This window comes from Lasioglossum baleicum, unplaced genomic scaffold (assembly GCF_051020765.1).
Source record: "Lasioglossum baleicum unplaced genomic scaffold, iyLasBale1 scaffold0021, whole genome shotgun sequence".
NCBI classification, from domain to species: Eukaryota; Metazoa; Arthropoda; class Insecta; order Hymenoptera; family Halictidae; genus Lasioglossum; species Lasioglossum baleicum.
The window spans coordinates 3453867-3474460 of record NW_027469081.1 but is presented as its reverse complement, the minus strand read 5'-3'; the positions used below and the strand labels follow the sequence as shown (position 1 = coordinate 3474460).

Genomic DNA, 20594 nt, shown 5'->3' with positions numbered 1-20594 from the left:
GCCAGCGGTGAATCATTGAGATTGTCATTAGGCTAAATGCGTGTTCACACGACAGAAGTATCATAAACGTAGCTTCAAATTGTTTTACCTTTGAGGAGGCAGCTCAAGGAATTAACGTGAATTAATGAGGCTTCTGGGTCGCGTCGAAATAAAAATACACAAAGCAGTATTGGAGGTTTATTTCTGGATGCGTTGTACTCGTTTTAGTCGTTGACGCGTTATGGACAACTGTGTGGAAATCGTTGGTCAATTCATTTATAGCATTCGAAGCTATTTGAATCTAAAAATGAAAAGATGCGAAATTAAGATTTAAGAAATTGAACTTCTTGACAGTTCGGCTCGCCGTGTGGATTATAAATTGAACTCGTTTGAAACTTAAAAATGCAAATTACTCCCACTATCAGCCGAGATGATCATCCCGTGGCGTTACGATCTGGCTGCATCATTTGCAAGAGACCTACAGTGACTCCCATTAATATTCGGACGCTCTCTAAAAAACGATATCTTTTTAGAGCTCTTTTGAAAAGCTAAAGAATTCTATAGTAAATACTAAAAGCTTTTTACTAACAGTTTTCTTTATCAAAAACTTCATTCTTCACTCTCATAATATTTAAATCTCTGGGGACTCTAATTTTATAATATTAATATTGAAATTTCTTCAAAAATTTTTGTCACGTTACGTAGCAAATATCTTAATTGTTCTAACTTCTTAAAAAAGTTCCAATCGAATGGTCCAATATTTAAAAAGTTGTCGTCCTTTTAAGATTGTTCGAATATTAGTGTGAGTCACTGTATTTCAGTATTGGGCAGTAATTAATTACATGAGTATTTAATTACATCTTCAATTACATGTGCATGTTTGAAGACTTTGAAACATGTTTGAAACTTAGAATTGCAAATTACTAGCTCGAGAGATATATTTCTATTCGTTTGCGTTTCCGCAGTTTCTACAAGGTAAACCATTTCGATACACGCCGATCAGTTTTCTGGAAAGATCAGAAGTCGAACTTTATCAATTTTTTACGAAAGTTATTTCACTCAATTTTTTCTTCTCTCTCTGCGCGAGCTTGTCTGAATTAATAACAGAGCATATCGAAAAATCGCTGGCCTTGTACGTCCAACAATTACCGAGAGCCTTTAAAAAAACACATATTGGGCTTCCCGAGTGATCCTACCTATGCTAAGGGATGAATAATGCATCAATTGTGTTTGGCTCTCTATGCTGGCCTCTCATACACAGGGAAAGGTTCACAGACTGTACGTGTATGCGGCCTCGTGTAACGAAACAGTAAAAAGAATAATTACAAAGTAAAAATTCCGAAAATATCTTGTCCATGGTATTGTTCAATTAAGAGAGCTGTCTTCACTTTATTTATCCACTCGGAAAAGAACGAGGGAAAACAGTTGCGTTTGATATACATATTTATTTTTAGAAATTCAATCGTCTCATGGTCGAGTAGATAACATCGTTCTAAGCGTGCGATTTATGCAGGAAACTTACTGTAATGAGCTGCGTAGAAAGATTATCGTCACGGTCAAGGTAAGCAATAATTTCATGAACATCACTCTTCGTTAATATTCTTTATCTAATAATATCATTATGCTACAAAGATATCCACAAAATCTACATTCTCTCTTGGTAGAATAATTATGAGCAATATACATATTTTAACATATCCAGGTCACACTAATTACAATTATAATAATATGTACAAGGTTCGTCTGTTAATAAACAGCAACAGTAATAGTTTAATTATCAACAGGAAAGTAAACAATCTAAGTACAGCCATTTCCCAGGGAAAGAGCATGAAATTCATCATCATTATATGTTCGACGCAAATCTCATGCGAAAAGCGAGCACGTAGCAAAAATAGAGTGGCTTCGAGTCATCGTCCTGATTGCGACGGTAAAGTATCACGTGGCGCGTGAAAGGTCTGCGTGCATACAAAAATGATACAAAGCCAAGATTAGAGTACATTCCAAGCAACTGCTAATCTACGGAACACCACGTACCATAAGAAGATTAAGAAGCAAGCATTCAAGGTAGCCAACGGCAGGACAGGGGCGCAAATAGGTCAAGGCTAGAATCTAGATGATATCTCCGTGAGGATTATCTCTCCTATTGGTTCCTGGAATCGTATAACAAAATGGAATCTAAATTATACAGTGACTCCCACTAATATTCGGACACTCTTAAAAACACCGTAACTTTTCAAATACTGGACTATGCGATTTGAACTTTTTCGGAAAGCTTGAGCAGTTTACTACAGGATGTGAAAAGAAATTTTTTCAAAAATTGCATTTGACCGGAATTGTAGAGGAAATACTAAATGTTGCATTTTACAACTTTTCTGAGCGGGCCTATATTGAAATTTTGAAAAATATGTTGTGTAGATCTGTGAAAAAATAAAGGAGATATTTAGGTGGACCACCCTGTATTCTTCGAAGTGCATGGAAATCGAGCTTTATTTGATTATTTATATTGTCGCGTTACTGGTAACAGCCGCACAGTGATAAAATGTCTAATTCTAGCTGGACAAAAATAATTTTTCTCAATTATTGAAAAACATATTTAATTGAGAAAATATACATATTATTAGACATACTGAACCACATAATTCTAACAATTATATCTCATTATTTCCATTTTTTTATCCATTAACGACTTGTTGAATGTTCCGAAATTGCGGTGAATTTTTGTGTTGTGCATTGAAAAATGGAAAGTAAGTACATATTAAACTAATTTATATTTTCTCGTTTTAGTTTAGAACTAAAAGGAGGATACTTCTTACTTCTACATTTTATGTATACTTATAAAATGGACCATAAACAAAATCGTTCTTTTTTATGAATGAGTTAATAAAGTAAGGTTATACTATGACTCAAGCATACTCAAAGCTGCAATATTTTTGTATATTTTATCGATATGAATTACTTAACAATGTCGAAGAAAAATTAGCTGCTACAACCTAGATCGCTTAATTATAGTTTGTAATACGAATATTATATATAATTAAAAAAAAAAGTAATCATAATAAAGTCATTTTCTTATATTCCCATACTTTACCTTTTACAAGTCAGAAATATAGAAATATAAGAAAAATATCCGTTCGTTATAATTTTGCTGTTCAATTCCTTTATAACAAAAAATAAATATCATAATAGTAATTATCAAGAGTATCAAGAGGATATAAATTATCCAAAAATAATTTTGTCCACCTAAAATCGAAACATTTACCACCGTGAGCCGTGAGAAGTAAGAAGTGAAATGAGAAGTAACCCGTTTTAGTAATAGTGCGTGAGTTAAATACTGCGTAATGCACAGGTCAGCTGCACAGATACACTTTCCGTAGGATATCAACCTAAGCGCTACGAGAATCACATTTCCACTGTACTCCAGTTTCTCTCAATCGCTCCAACGAGCATAACTCCGCACAAAGACCAGTTATCCATCACTATAACTCTGACATTCCGAGGAGTCACCCCGCGTAACCGAATAAAACAGTGGAAGACACACGATAAACAGAGCAAACGCACCGCTCGCCGGCAACCAGGTCAAAATTAATATCCCGCGATCTTTATTCATTTCCCGGGGCGCGTTTGTCTCGCCGGTGGGCTTGTCGGGAACGCGGGTTCCGCGGTCCTTATTTATGCGAATATTATTGCACGGCTGGTGGTCGGGAAGCACTGCGAACGCGCGGCATTTTCGACGCCGGGATCCGATAGAAGATCTGAAAACTCTTGGACGTGCTCGTTGGCCCCCTCTTCTCTCCCTTTCTCTCACTTCCTCTCCGGCAACGTACTTGACATACCACGCACGTATAATCTTTCCAGATTCGCTGATTCCTCCTCGCCTTCTGCACCCCCGAAACTGTGACCCTCCATGTCGCCATCCCTCGTAAGGAACCGTTGCAAATACAGTAGTGCTCACTTCAATTTGACTAAGTCTGTAACGCTTAAATTCCCACTAGTACCCATCTGCACTGGTTCCCCTACCACCCTAGTGGACGTGTCGGTTTTAAATATTAACGATGCGTTTCGCAGCCCTCAAAGAACATGAACATAATTGTTTTTTCAAACATGCTCAACCCTCAAGGTGTCCATGTTGAAAATGGGCAAGGGTGAGATCAGTGTTGGGCATAAATCGATATTATAATTTTAATCATGATTGATTGATTAATGTATACGATTAAAAAGAGAAATCGTCGAATAAATCGGCGATTGATTCAATCGACTGATGAAGTTAATCGTCAATCGTTGATTAAATGAAGAAATCGTCGAATAAATCGGCGATTGAATCAATCGATTGATGAAGTTAATCGTCAATCGTTGATTAAATCAAGGAATCATTGAAAATACCATAAAAGCACGCAAACAATACACCTAAACTCAGTTTACATTTTTTTCAGTATTCAGGCAATTCTGACTACGTATTTCATTTCGATAATTACAGCAATAATAATCATTAATCAATTATCCGATTGACGATTAATAATCGTTAATCGCAATTAACGACTAAAGTAGAGATTTAATCGTTAACCGCGATTAACTAAACTAGGAGATTAATTGTTAGTTGCGATTAACGATTGAAGTAGAAATTTAGTCGTCAATCGTTGATTAATTTTTTGCCCAACACTGGGTGAGATCAACCCCTGAAGGCGATCAGCAGGAAATGATATAGTTTCTTGAATTTTATTTTTTGCCGGTGCTTTTGGCAATTCCTAGACAATATGAATCCCAACAAAAACATCCTGTAAACAGGAGCCAAGTTCCTATGGCCGTAAAAAGTTGTGAGATCAAACAAGATACGGCCAAGTTCGTTAGCTTAGAAATACCTCTTGCAATACTGAAACAAGCGTTTGTAAAAATTAGTTTAAAAGAAAGCTATTTAATTTTTAAAGAGTTACATGGAGGGCTAAATTATTCACAGCGCACAGTTTCGATCAAAAGAAAAGACAAAGCAAATTTGCAAAAGTTAACCTCTACGTTTCTCGATCCGGATTTGGATCATTTTCAAGAGAAATGCGTCTGAGAAGAGAAATTCTTTATACATAGCAAGTAGGTGTCCTAAGGGTTCATTTTATAAACAGTGTTCTTTTCCGTGTTGAATACCAATTATATTAATTCAGTACATATTTTCGGACGCGTTTCTCTTGAAAATGATCCAAATCCGGATCGAAACGTAGAGGTTAACTTTTGCAAATTTGCTTTGTCTTTTCTTTTGATCGAAACTGTGCGCTGTGAACATGTTTATTCTATTCTAATGCAAGAATTTGATTTCTGGATCGGAAACTTCGGAAATTTAAGGTGAGCACTAGTGAACTCGGGGCCGATGGTTACGTGCCAGTCTCTTCCGTGGTTGTGAGCGTATTTGCCGCGCGTTTTGTGCCGTGTCCACACGGCCCGCCGCAATTTGACGCGGGAGAGCAAACTGTTGGCCGGAATTAATGCCGATTCATACGTACCGGGCGTATATCCACGCCGGAAACACATCCGATTCCCACGAGCGCGGCCCGCTTAAGAATAAGCGCGAAACGTTAAGCGGCCCGCAGAACCGAACCAGCTCCTCCCCACTGTTGTTCACCGGTCGCCGATTAATACACAATGTCGATAGGTAAATGCTAATGGCGCACCAGCATGGACAACGTAGATACGGATAATCAGAGAAGCAACTAAGATGATTACCGCTTATTGTCGTATTATGCAACCTAGTTACTGATGAATTTACCACTACCGGAGAACGGCCAGCGATCCTATCGTATAGTTAATGCCCCGCGAGTGACTAGCGAACCGGATCGCCAACCAATCCGCTTGAAAATTGACGCAGCCCACGGAATTCGAACACTTCTTGAACACCCTGGTACGGATCGGCAATAAACCAATAACTTTTTAGATAGTGCACTTTCTGCGGAAGCTGGAGCAACTAGTTTACTGCAGGGTGTGTGAAAAGAAATTGTTTCAAAAATTGCTATTGATAGGAATTGTAGAGAAGATACTACAGGTTGAATTTTACAACTTTCTTACGTGGAAAATTTAATTCGTACTTTGCAATTCCGACAACTTGCAATTTCGTTGTGGGATTTCATCGTGAAAAACAATAAAAACCCGAATTTTTTCGACGCTTCTGCTGCGAGGAGGAAAGTTACGCTTGTTGAGGTTTTTCATTTTTCACGAGCACAGTTTCCAACAAAAAGATCTGAGAAAATTCTCTAAAATGCAGCTTATGATCCAAAGTATTTTTTGTTTGTTGCAAACTGTGGCCGTGAAAACTGAGAAACTCCAAAAAATTCGGCTTTTATTGTGTTTGACAATGGAACGCGAATCTTTCCAATTATTTTGGGGTTTTTCATGTTTTCGAAATAATTCCATGTAAATCCCCATCCGCGTAGCAATCTGCTATAAAAATGAGCGTACCGGGACAATAACCGACTGCATTAATCACGTCGACAGTCATTAATAATGTCCAAAGTCCAAACATTTCACAGTACACCGCTCGAGCCGGACTGCATAATTATCGACTCGCTCATAATGCTTTCGCTATCTCGGAAATAAATTTGGTCGGTGTAGAATAGAATTCTAAAGTTGACTCCGATTTTTTGACATTCTTTTTTATCGTGCACCGTCTTCATTCCCCGGCATTCAAATGTAAAAGTGTATCGCCGCGGAAACGGAATGCGAAATGACGAAGTGAAATACAACTCGATTTTCCCGAGGCGCCAGAACAAAAAAAGAAGAGCAAGTGTGCTCGGACAAACAAATAAAATGTTTTCTGATAAATACATCATAATAAATAACACACCCGTTTTAAATCAACTTTATGCATTTTACATCGTTTCTATTTCACGTTCGCAAGAACGCGTTCGATCGCGAGAGTGAGAAAATTATTAACGTATCCGCCGTGCAACAAGCAGAAAAACAGTTGATCGATAAAAGATTTGCATGTATCGTCGTTCTTGAGATAAATTTGTAATTCCGCATTGGGAGATGCTTCACTGGTTTTCTTCGAAAATGTAGGTGGACGCGGCGATGCGAGAAAAACAGAAACGTATCTAGATCCTTTCAAATATGCATGCGCGTGTGTGCATATGAAAATATGCATCGCTCTCGGCCAAAAGACGTAAATAATATAGCTACTTTGATGGAGAAAGAACGTCCGGAAAAATCCTTCCGTGCAGGAAGATTAAATGCCGTGGAACCCGATATTGACACCGAGCAATGGCAGAGATAAATGAAGTAACACGCAAAACATTTTAATCAAAGATCACCGGGTGGATAATGTTCGACGTTCCCATACTCATTGTCGGACGCTAAAGGATTTCCATAAAAAGCAGATATGGATTTCGGGGGAATCATTTATATTTAAATGATCGACAGTTCAATTCTTCCTTTAAAGTTGTCATCCGTGTTGGGCGTCAACGTGTTTTAAGCAGAGTCGAAGATGGATGGTAAGACGCTGTTCCCCGTTCTCGAAGGATTTATGGCAGCGTCTTTCTCCAACGTTCCAAGCTGCTGGTTGATTGAGATTAAACAAAGCTGTCGTCGGATTATGATTATTTAATTACGATTGTTGACTTCGCGCTGCTTCGAGCGCCATTGTGCTTGGACGATTTGATAAGGGAACTGTTCAACTGCACAATACTCGGCCGAGGATCTTCGAGGAACGTAATCCATTTACAAAAATCTTGAAGCATCATTTGAAGAATTAAAATTCGACTTTACGTCGATGACAGTCCCTAAGCATCATTTTCCAGAGTGATCGTTTTTAAACTTCAATATGAGATCTGCACTTTCTCGAATTTCTGTTTGTGTGTTTTCATTTTTTACAACCGGAGATTGCAACTGAAAAATCGGATAAAATTCGGGAATGTACAATTGAGTACGTTAATTGTTTCAGAGTTTATTTAGAATTTTTAGACCGGATTGAATAGGGAAAATCGGGCAAAAACTGGTATTTTGTTTTCTCCCCGTAAGTACCCCTACGGAGGAGCTACAGGGTTGAAACTTGGCAGAAAGGGCTCTTTCTTGATGAGCTAAAGAACGAGCCATTTCCGGCGAAAATTGGCTGATGGGCATATTTGAACCCCTTAACAGTCTACCCTTTCTGCACACTAGTGTGCACGGAAAAGAAATTTAGGATACGTATGAACACATTTATCCCATAAATAGTGTTCTAGTGAAAAAGGTTTTAAATCGATTTTAATCATCACTGAGAGATTATATTTTTCATGCGTTCAGAGATTAGTCCCGTAATCAATAAATTTTCGTCGGCAGTTTGATTCAACGGCTTCGTAAGCCGCAAATATTGCTACTAATTAAGGCGCGCGCGCACTTTGTGAAATTCATATTTAACGTGCTGTTATTGAAATGATATTGGAAAGTATTGGAACCGTTCTCGGCACGGGAAACTTTTCAAGAGAATAATAGGAGACCCTTTGTCTTTCGAGAGAAATCGAGGAAAAGAGTCGTCTGAGACCCCGTGCTTTTATTATCGTCACCGTATTGTGACATCAATATTACTGTCCCGTAAAATGGTTTTCAGTACTAAAAGAGGCGAGAACATTGTCTGAAAATTATTGTAGACGGTGTAATGCAGTTTGAACGGGCACAATATCGTCCTATTACTTGTGCATTCATTCTATCTACGTCGGAGCTGTAATTAGAATTCTAACAAAGAAACGTTTACGTTTCCATTGGGAACTGTTCCCATAAATTTTATCAGAATGTTCTATCCACTAAAAGGCATTAATTAAATTTCCTTACTTATCAATAGACTGCGGATCTTTATGCATTTATAGCTTACAAAAATGTTCAAAAATGCTGCAGTATTAAATTCGACAGAATTTAATTTTTATTTATTTATTTTCAATCTACAAAAGCTAGTACCCAATGAAAATAGTATTTTATTTGGTCCCACTATCTTAAAATTTGTCTAGAAAATTTGAAAATTACACCCGCAGTCCGCTTATCAGTTTATCACCGTGTCAAATTTAATTTTATCTCTTTTTATTACAACTGCAATTCCGTAAGTTCAATTTAATGCATTAATTTGCTCTTGATCTTTACGGATTCGAGTAGGCTGAAGACGGTGTGTGTTCACGTAAATTACGCCTGTTCAATTGTGCAAGAAATTCACAAGAAGATGTAGTTGTACAAACTGCGATTGTCTGAACAAAAGAGATCCGACAGGTGTTAATCCCACAGGATACTAAGTAGCGTGTTATCAATCAGTTGAAGTGGTTTGGCCAGCATTAACAGTCGAAGACGTGCAACAGGAATTTGTTAGCAATTTCTGGCGCATCAGGGAAACTTTGACAATATAATATCCAACCCAATGCACGACGTGGGCCGTTCCCGAAACTCACGGTAAGTCTATTGTGTGTGAGATTACCGTGGACCATTAGGAAGCGCTGCTAAGGCTGTAGTTGCAGCAGGTGCGTCTTCTGGCGAATATGCTTGGAACTACGGAAATAACAAACTATTAAATACTTATTCTTACCCGACTCTTAAACTCCGTAATCACCCGTAAACACATACTAAACATAAGCATGGTCCTCCTTCCTGCATAAAGCCATTACGTCCGCAAGGAGTCCCTTGATCCCACTATCAGCCGAGATGATCATCCCGTGGCGTTACGATCTGGCTGCATCATTTGCAAGAGACCTACAGTGACTCCCATTAATATTCGCACGCTCTCTAAAAAACGATATCTTTTTAGAACTTTTTTCAGAAGCTAGAGAGAATTGTAAAGGAAATACTAAAAGCATTTTACTAACAGTTTTCTTTATCAAAAACTTCATTCTTCACTCTCATAATATTTAAATCTCTGGGGACTCTAATCTTCAAATGTTCATATTGAAATTTTTTCAAAAATTTGTGTCGCGTTGCGTAGCAAATAACTCAATTGTTCTAACTTCTCAAAAAAGTTCCAATCGTATGGTCCAATATTTAAAACGTTGTCGTCCTTTTAAGATTGTTCGAATATTAGTGTGAGTCACTGTATCTCAGAGTTGGGCAGTAATTAATTACATCTTCAATTACATGTGCAAAAGTGAACTATAATTACAACAAGAAAACGGTTAAATGGTCCAAAACACAAAAATTAGTGGTTTAAAAGAACAATTACACTGACTTAATTGTACATTACTCCTTTTACAGTTACTGTCATTGTAATTGTGGTCCGCAATTACAATTACTGGTTGAGCCAAAGTAATTGCAATTACCAATTACAATTGTAATTTTATTTCTGCAATTTCAAGTAATTTCGTTGCAATTACTTAACGCCAAAATGGCACTGAAAAAAAGGTAATTAGATACATACTCAATGGAAATGTCTAAAAAAAGCAAACGAAAAGCATATGTTATATATTATCCGACTCCAACTTTGAAATGAGGGTCATTTTGAAAAGTAATGGCAATTGTTTTTGTGAAATATCAAATAATTAGCTACGAATAAATATTTAATTTAATGAATAATAAATATTTGCTAACATATGCTTTTTGTTTGTTCTTTCTAGACATTTCCATTGAGTAGGAATCTAATTAATGTTTTAATTGCAACTACCAATTACAATTACAAGTAATTGTATTTCTGCAATTTCAAATTACAGTAATTGATAAGTAATTGTAATTGTAATTGAAATTACATTGTGTCCAACTCTGTGTATCTGAAAAAAACTAACGATAAAATGATTGCACAATATAAATTTCAGCACGATTGCGCCGTGCACGTTACTTTGTCGTGTAACACGAACGATGTTCATTGGCTGGAATTGATGCGGGTGTCGAGTAGAAGATTAAATGATAATGAGACGCGTTATCGCGGACTATCGCGACATCGAATTATCAAAGAACCAATTCTTTCCGGCGCGCGCAAAGTGGAAAGCAATGATTCGCCACATTAATTCGCAGCCGCATTTAAACATCATCTATATTCCAGGCCGTGAGTTAATTAACATCTAAATTTCCATCGTTCCGCGCCTTAATTGATCCACTTCATAACGCATTCCATGGGGAGCGGCAGGGGTGTAGGGGCGAAGGGGTAGGCGAGAGAACCGGTGTAGGGTTTATATCCCCGGCGTTGAACCGCCGTTCTCGAAAACCAGCGATCGCTTTCATCGATATCTCGTTAAGGGCAGATGTATTTTACGACCGCGGGTTCAAGCCAAAAGTGATAAATTTAAAACCGACCGAATGTCGATTATATAACCATGCTTCTCCACCCGCGGGCTCTGCCACGGCTGCTTTACCCGGGATTATTGCGGGCTGCTCGCGCCAAAAATTCGACGATTCGTGCAAGATTTGTGTATTGTCCGATTCGCGAACTGTGCATGTAGAAGACTGCGCCTGGCGCAGCTAGTGGCACCCTGCTAATCAAATTAGGGCTGCCCGGTCCAAAACGACCCCCGGCGATTCACAAAATTTATGCAATTTTCGGACAGGTTCTGTTTTTAACGCTAACCGATTACGATTCAATTCAGTCTGATAATAATTAGACAGCGGATCTTTATGCAAAGTAAATCTTTTCTATCTGATTTCACAGGAAACTCGAGTGAAATGGAAATTTATCTTCTTTTATTTGTTACCGTTTTCAGAATACAACTACTCATTTTTGTAATAAATGCATAAAATCTGCTGTCTACTGATTAGAAAGTAATTAACAGAGGATTTTCATGCGAAATAAAAATTGTCTATATCGATTACATCATACTGCAAATATGTGCATATTGGAATAAATATTGTCTTAAACGAAATGTAGACATCTGTTTATTTCGATTCCTGGTTTATTGGAAGTATTCATGGTCCAGACTGCGGCGGTGATCGTCGATTCCCATCGACTTCAGCGAAGTTTATTAACTTCATCTCATAACTACATTTCTCGAAGTATTCGTCGTTCAGAAAACGGAGTTGATCTTCGTCCCTCATCGATTTCAGCGGAGAGTTTATTATCTTCCTCTCTTGCTCTTTAATGTTCGTGACTACGTTGTTCGATGAACACATTTAGTAGCACTCTAATAAAATTTTCATTCTGACGTTTACCTGTTTTTAATCTGTAATCCTTAACTGAGAGAGAACTCGACATAAATGTTTAAAAATTGACGAGATTGGAAACACCAGCAAACCGAAACAACAATGCACGTGATATCTGACCAGCCATCCTTCCGGTAAATTATGTCGTTATTATAATATTTATTGTACGTATAATTTATAAATCGTAAAACAATTTACACCGCGAATATTATGTCACAGGAACAGTCATCGTTTAAAATGAATGTGTTCATTGTTAAGAAATTGATATGTTGAAACAATGTATATGAACATAATCTTTTCGTAATGTAATTCGATCAGTTTTAATGTATTTTATTTTACGTAATCGTTTGTTTCCACGGTTGGAATTGTCTCGTCATTTTTCTGAACTACAACGTGAATATTGCTCGTTTTGAATAATTATCGCAAATGTTGGAGATAGTACATTAGAAATATCAAGAAACTAACTGAAAACTCAAGGACACACTAAGTTATTTTCAAATTACAATGAATTTTCAACACATCTGCATATGTACATGTTTAAAATTACGTTATACGTCAGTCACAACGACGAAATAGGATAAGCGAATTACCATTATGGAGAAATCGTCGACTATCTTGAAAATTCCATATCACTAATGGACGATTAAGTGATTAAGTGTAAAAGCGATTAAAATTTTTTAGCTTAAAAAATGACAAGGCCTCATTTATTTAAATTTTGTGCAATTTTTATTACAATATGTGCTTGGATAAAAGAAATTTGTCGAATCAATTTACATATAAGCAACTAGATAATTTCAATAATTGTAAGATGAGAAATATAAAACCGGTCATTTAACCGGCAGTGGTAGGTTTAGTGATATACATACAGTGACTCCCACTAATATTCGGACACTCTTAAAAACACCGTAACTTTTCAAATACTGGACTATGCGATTTGAACTTTTTTGGAAAGCTAGAGCAATTAGTTTTACTACAGTACGTGAAAAGAAATTTTTTCAAAAATTGCATTTGACCGGAATTGTAGAGGAAATACTAAATGTTTTGCATTTTACAACTTTTTTATGCGGGCCTATATTGAAATTTTGAAAAATTTGTTTTGTAGATCTGTGTGGGTTATACGCATTGTGAAAGTTTCATCGAAATCGGTTGATGCGGGGAAAAATGACAGTCATTGAAAGATGTAAGAATTCTTAGATTTACTGCTGTTATAGGCCGAAAATCGTGAAAATCTGCCATTTTTACCATCTTTTAATGTTTGTAGCAACGTCGACCGACTTTGACGAAATTTTCAGGATATGTTTAATTGAAACAGATCTACAAAACGTATTTTTTAAATTTTCCATATAAGCCCACATAAAAAAGTTGTAAAATGGATCTTTTAGTATTTTCTCTACAATTCCGACCAACTGCAATTTTCGAAAAAATTTCTTTTCACATTCTGTAGTGAACTAAGTGCTCTAGCTTCCGAAAAAAGTTCGAATCGTATAGTACAATATTAAAAAGATTATCGCGTTTTTTAGACCGTCCGAATATTAATGGGAGTCACTGTAGATGGCATTGGAGCGACAAAGCTTTGTTTTCAGACAAAAAAATATATTTTGATAGCCATACCTGCGCTGAAGACATCTACAAAATTTGCGTTTGGTTGTCTCGGTAGTGTATTTGTAGAGTACAGCAATAATTACAAAAATGATGCTCAAGATTTAAATCCTCCCTATCGACGATCAATCGAGCAATAATTTCGTTACCTACCCGAATTCGTCAAAATTTCCGTAGTGTACTTGAAAAATACTGTACCTTCGATACACCGAGACAGACATATAGCAAAAAAAAATCGATAGTTTGAACCCGTCACACTAGACAACCCCTTAAAGCCACGCAGCTGTCAAACGGATTGTCAGCTGGGGTCAACAAACCGAGTATTCGCTTAGGATTTGTGTCCGATTCGCGAACTGTATAGAAGACCGTGCCTAGCGTGTCGAGTGGCTCCAGGCTAATCAAATCAGAGGTGTCGAGATAAAAATGGCGACTGTAGTTCGCCGGGAATATTCACCGTTCGGTAGGCGAGGGTGTGCAGCCGATATGGACAGAGAAGGTAAAAGATCAAAGGCTTTCAGTGACTAGAGACCACGACGACTACGACAACGACGACGACGACGACGACGGCGAGGTGGAGGATAAGGAGGAAGAGGACAAGGAGGAGGACAAGGAGGACAACAACCACTACGAGTCGCACGACCACCACGACGACAGGCCGCGATATATACGAATGAAAGCACCCAGAGGAAGATAGCTTTATCTCGCTGTATACATTTCCAACCTGTTCCCTTCGTTGTCACTCGAGAAGTAGCAAAGATATTACGAGTTCCAACGAGTTCCAGAGAGTTACTGCGAACCGTCTTCCAGTGAACGCGTTAGTTTCCGTCTGCTTTCTCAAGGTGCCGCCGAGGGAATTGGTTGTTACGAGACACGCTTGTCATTCCGTATCCGCCGGAGACTGGTATCGGAGCTCGTAGAATTTTAAGCTGCCGGTTTAAAGCTCGAAGGTGGATCCGCGAAACGTTCGCTCGCCGACCGGCGTCGTTGATCCGTTTACCCGCCTCTTCCCAAAGAAGAACCACGTTTCCGCCGAGCAACAAAATTTTTCTTACACTCCTCGATGGAATTAGAACACGTGTGTGCGTGTTCTTTCAGCAACGACTAACGACTACTTTACAATGCTCCTCGCAACGGCTTTTCGGCTTGACTCGACTACGACTATTAAACTCTCCTTCGCGCCGCCCGCTTGTCCTGTTTTTTATATTGCCCGGCTCCTTTGTCTAATATCCGGGCTAACAGCCGCTTGCCCTACGTGCGATTCGTCCTCGCGTTATTCCGAGCGATCTGCAAAACATCGCACTTCTTATGTGTTGTTTTGCCGCAAGCTCAGCTGACCCGCGAGACGCCACGCCAAGGCGATGTGCGGGGCAATGCCCGCTACTATTAAACATTTACTTGGTTTCGCACCCACGCAGTTCGCCCTTCCTCTCTCACTTAGGCCGTTATTAGACTAGGCCACTGGTGGGCAACTTGGTGGCGCAACTTGGTGGCGCCACCGAATTGAAGAGCTTTTATGAATCGGTAACTGGTGGTACCACCAAGCGTTCATTCCCGCTGTCGATGTAACGCTGTGTCGTGTTCTTATGTATTTTACGATAAATGTGGTGGTAATTTGAACGTCAATTGTTCATGTTTTCGCGATGCTGGTGGCGCAACTTGGTGGCTTTGTCTAATAGGCTACATTCAAATCAATACCCCGGCTGGTGGCGGCGCCACCAAATGTTGCCCGGCCGGTTGCCGATGCCGTCCACCAGATCGGCAACTATTTTTGGTGGCTCCACCAGTTACCGTAGTCTAATAGGTTACATTTGTTTCAATGCCCCACGACGTGCTGAGCCACTGGTGGCGCAACCGAGTTGCGCCACCAGTGGCCTAGTCTAATAACGGCCTTACATCACTCACATCACTCTGCAGACTTCACGGATTCACGACACAAATAGGTGAAATAGTCGACCGAACGTTTCCGATGGAAAAAAAATGAAATCTCGCTGGAATCCGAGACTTAATTGGCGAAGCACAAAGCGAAAGTCATCGGATCCGTTCGTTAACGTTCGACGAGGAGAGCGATTCGCAGACAAAAGGGCGGCTGACGGAATTTCATAAGCTTTTGAAATATCGTGCTACTTTGATCCGCGAGCCACCAGCTCGAAAGTCTTTGAACCAGGGATGTCATGCAAGAGCGAAGCGAGTTCCGAACTTCCCTGGTTACAGCCCCTCCGTGCAATATGTAATTAATAGAAGTTCCAGATAAGGAAACTGGCCAAGAATTGGACCATTTGCCCGGCTAATCAGTTCTAACCGAAACCCACTTTCAACTTTTCCCTCGAATAATCCGCGTCACCAGTTTAATTGTATTTAACACCTTTGCTCTGCGCTCGCTGGATATTCGAGCATTCGCCGAGCTAATCTGTATTCTAATTAAACCCACGCGTTAAAAGCAAAGATGCGATAAATCATTCAAACACGAATATTTTTCATAACACGATCGTTGTCATTGTCAAACGCAATAAAACCCGAATTTTTGGGGGTTCTCATTTTTTACGAGGACAGTTTGCAACAGAAAAATCTGAAGAAAATGTGACATATTTTGGATCCCAAGGCGCATTCTAGAGAATTTCTTCCGATTTTTTTGTTGCAAACTGTGCTCGTAAAAAAATAAGAAACCAACAAGCGTGACATTCCACAATAATGTGAATTTTCAAAAACGAATATTTTTCATAAATGCTAAGCGAATAAAAAGATGTACTTATATTCCTCTGAATACGAGGGTAGCTGGGTAGGAATAATGTTCTAAACTCTCCAATTATTTTTTTCATGTAAATTCACCCCTTTCTCAGGTTTTATCACCAGATCGGCGACATCGTGAATGATGCTCCCGGCGGTAGTAAAGAGTTACGAGCACATAAAGCCAAAAGGAATTAGGTACAAGCTACGCAGGACACTTTAAGAAAATGTTTAACAGCGTCGTTATCGATTGCAGTGGTCGACGATGCCGACGGCGACCACTTTGATTTCTTGTTGTTTGCGTTGTCCCGGTCAGAGACGCGTTTCTTTGTCAAATGTCGAGCTGACGAAAGTTCGGTGGCCAGCGTGCAATCGAAAATGGGGGACGCCGAGTTAAACGTTCCGATCTGTTTCTTTTTCTTGGAAATTCTTCGAGTTCTTACCGGAGACGTTTTCCGGGGTAGAACTTTCCCGTCCCAATTCATCTGTCCGGCTCCGAATACAATTCATATATTTCTGACCACTCGCGGGACGTCTCGTTTTACGTGGATTGTTTATAGAAATTCCTTTTTGCCGCTCGTTCGTGTGGACTGTGTGTCGTGCACATTGCTCGGATACTTATTATTGGACTCAGGATTTCATGCATTTATAATAAAAATGAGGGAGTGCAATTTGAAATAGTGAAAATATTAAAAGACTTACAGAGAGTATGAATATATCATTTTCATCGCATTAAAATTATAAATGAAGAATATAAATTTATATATAGCTCCTGCGTCTTTCAATTGACGCACACACTTTTTATTTTGCATAAACATCCGGAGTCTACTTACTATCATTGCGTATTCAATATACGGGAAAATTGAGGGTACACGGTGGCTCGATAAGTGGTCGACAAGGAGTGAACGCTTTAGCAATTACCTTGAATATTACGTATTTAGACGACGTGTTGTACATTGTCGCTCATTATGCGAGCATTACAGGGTTAGGCATAGTTGATGCTCCGTCTAAACCTAAGAAAATTTTCATACAGATTACAACTTTATTTTTAGTATCCTCTTATAGTACGAGAAATTAACTAATTTCAATTGAAATTCCAACATTAGAAATTTACTAATTATTCGACAAGTCATTTTCCCGGAAATATTACAATGAAAATCGAAAAGTCGTTTCTAGTGCTCTACACATTTTTCAATGGCAGTGTGCATACTTTTCAAAAATAAATTATTTAAATAAAAATAAATTTTTTAAAAATACCACGTTTTTAAAACGGACTAAAAAGTATAAAATAAATTTTATTAAAATAATTGTTTCTAGCCCCATACAGATTCCTAACCCCGTACAGATAGTCCTGAAAATTTGTGATTGTGAATTTTTAATAGCTATGAACATACTTGTAACACCTAAATCACTAACAATTTTATTGCACTGCAAATTATATGAACTGTTCTGCGAGTTTTCTCAGTGACAGCTACTCTCTACACTCCTTACTATGTATTATGTTGCGCCCCACGTTTTTCGTTTTAAATCTTACAAGTATGTTCATAGCTATTAAAAATTCACAATCACAAATTTTCAGGACTATCTGTACGGGGTTAGGAATCTGTATGGGGCTAGAAAAAATTATTTTACACATTTTAGTCCGTTTTTTAAACGTGGTTTTTAAAAAATTTATTTTATACTTTTTAGTCTGTTTTAAAAGCGTGGTATTTTTTAAAAATTAATTTTTTATTTTAGTCTTGTATGTGTGAAATTTTACAATCGATTTTTGAACATTTTGATGAGATTATAACAGAGACATGTAGTTCAGACGGTATTGCGACGCGTCATATCGAAAACAAACGCCGTGATAAAATGTCAAAGATAAAGGTTCGATGGAGAATTTCGGTGTGACTGTTCTTTCGTTTGGTAAACAAACATTATTATAGTATAAATAATACGTAGTAACTTTGTACACACCGCACGGAGCTCAAACGCACACTGAGCTCCTTCGGTGCGAAACGTGTCAGTGGAGTGGGGATGAGTCAGAGTGGGAACACGTAGTAGAGTGGGGACGCTGAACTCGAAGACGTACCACGTCACGCGGCGGAGGGTGCAAAGGTTCAAATTATTAATAATTTATATCTCCTAAACGCATAGGCTTTTTTAAAAATTCTTTTTAAATATTGCATTGTCATCCAGTTCTGGGCTATGTTTAAAATTTCAAGTCTCTAGCTCATCGGGAAGTTAGTTTAAAATCAATTGCAAAATTTATACCGAACGAACAGACAGACAAGAAAGCGAGCTAATAAAAACGTGGTAAAAAAAGGGGATCGATTTATCACCGTCAATTAATTCCAATGCTATTGCTAAACAAATCCCACCGCTGCGGCCGGTCTCATAAAAAATCAAAACCTGACCTTTCCATTGGGCCGTGGAACTTATTCATAGCCCACGGAACAAAGCTGTACCTACGAATGAAATATTCAGGCCATTGTGCGGGATTCCCAACAATATCCTGCCGCCAGTAGTTAAGTTTCCCCAATCGCGGGGGGCTCGAACACGGGATACACGCGTTTCCCGTGGAGCTGGGACTGCAGCAAGCCGCACTGGCCAGTCTTTCGAGCGCTCTTGGAGAATAAATTTCGGAATTTCATTGGTATCCGAAGCGATCCGCCTATTTCACGGATGAAGCATCGACGCGTCCATAGGATTCGCGGGTATCGCGTCCGGGTATCCATCATTTCCTGTCGTTACTGCATTCTGTGACACACCGGGGCCCAGGGGGAAAAAAGGAGCAGGAACGAGGTTCGGGAACATAGGAAAAATTTATTAGGCCAGGCTGTAGAGAGCGTTGGAGACTCGGTAATTTCGAGGGATCAGGGGGTGGTGTGTGCGTGTGCGAGTTTGTGTGAGCGGGAGGGCGCGTGTCGAAACAAAACACCGGCTATCTCGTCCGGATCCTGCATTTCCATGACGGCGCCGATGAGCCGAGAACGATCGCGGCTATTCCATTTTCCATCCGAGTGGATCCGCTCGCCTAATCGATAGTTATAGCGCGCGCGGACACACCCAACGCGCGATAACTCGGTCACCGAGTGAACCGGTGTGTCCCGGCCCTGGCCGGCTAGACGAGAACAGATGCAAAATCACTTCGCGACGTTATCGACGGTTGGCCAGACGCGATAATAGTTATCAGTGCCATTCCGCAGATTTAATGGGACACGCAGGACGAAAACCGGGAGGAATCGTTCGAGTCGATCGACCGGCTTCGACGAGATAGTTAGGCCATTATCGCGCGAGCGAGTCGCCAACGCTTCGAGGATTCTCGCTTGAACACCAGCTGCGCGAGGATGACCCAGCCCTTCGCCTAACCCCCGGTGTCCTTGAAAAGGCAGCAGGGAGTTCGAGGATCCTTGCTTCTCGCCTGGCAAAATGTTCCCGGAAATCCTGATCAAAGAGAAGCTATCGTACCAGCCGTTGGTATTGGATCCACGCAACGCTCCCCGCTTTATCGTTCGTTCTGTCTCGTTACGCTCCCCGTGAATCGAACCCTTCCGCACCCTCCGCATCCCCTTCACTGTTCCAATCCTAGGATCCCCACCGGCATTCATTAGCTGTTCGAATTGTGACGAGCAAATAATTGATGAAGTCTGGCAGCCGATGCACATTACAGGTGATTCGACTCGACCCTCGTTAATAGGACGATTGGGATTTTACGAGGCGAGCCCCGCTCGAATCTGACTTCGGATCGCGCCGGAGAAACGAGACGAGAGAGAGTGACTTTAGAACAGTGCTCTTCAAACTTCCTGATAGATTTTGATCAATGGAATGGTTTGATAGCCGCCGCCGCCGCCGTTGTTCCCACCCCCCGATCTCGGTGCTCGTTGCGACTCGCGCTTTTGTTAGCCGGGCTTTTATCGGCGGTGTTTTTGTTCGATCCCCGGTAAATAGGTGTGTTGAAACTGATGGCGGTGATGAGCTTTTTATATTTTGTGTTTTATTTCAGTTGTTTGCCAGGTGAGCTTCTAGGGCGGGTTGCTCGATGTTTGAGGATGAAGTGTCTTTGTTGGTTTTAACGACAGGGAGAACGTTCTGAGGAAAAAAATTATTCAGGGCTGCTATCATCGAGGTGAAGCGCGAAGATTTCTTTCTTTTAAGACGATGTCCTCCGAAATTCCTCTCTTTATTTGATCGATAAAAAGACAAGACTGGACGATCATTGATTTTCACGAATTAACGAATGCGTTACGACGAAATCATGT

General features: G+C 39.6%; 1 long non-coding RNA gene across 3 annotated transcripts; it reads right to left on the bottom strand.

Annotated features, from left to right (window-relative positions):
- Positions 1-458: 458 nt before the first annotated feature.
- Positions 459-4012, bottom strand: LOC143219180 (uncharacterized). Of its 3 annotated transcripts, none has more exons than XR_013011259.1 (3): positions 3239-4012; positions 2014-2129; positions 459-1934 (listed from the first exon to the last, which is right to left on the bottom strand). It is a non-coding gene; the product is annotated as an uncharacterized LOC143219180 (long non-coding RNA). The 3 variants fall into 3 exon arrangements; XR_013011261.1 differs by having other exon boundaries at positions 3281-4011; XR_013011260.1 differs by having other exon boundaries at positions 461-1934; positions 3538-3958.
- Between the last annotated feature and the right edge of the window lie 16582 nt (positions 4013-20594).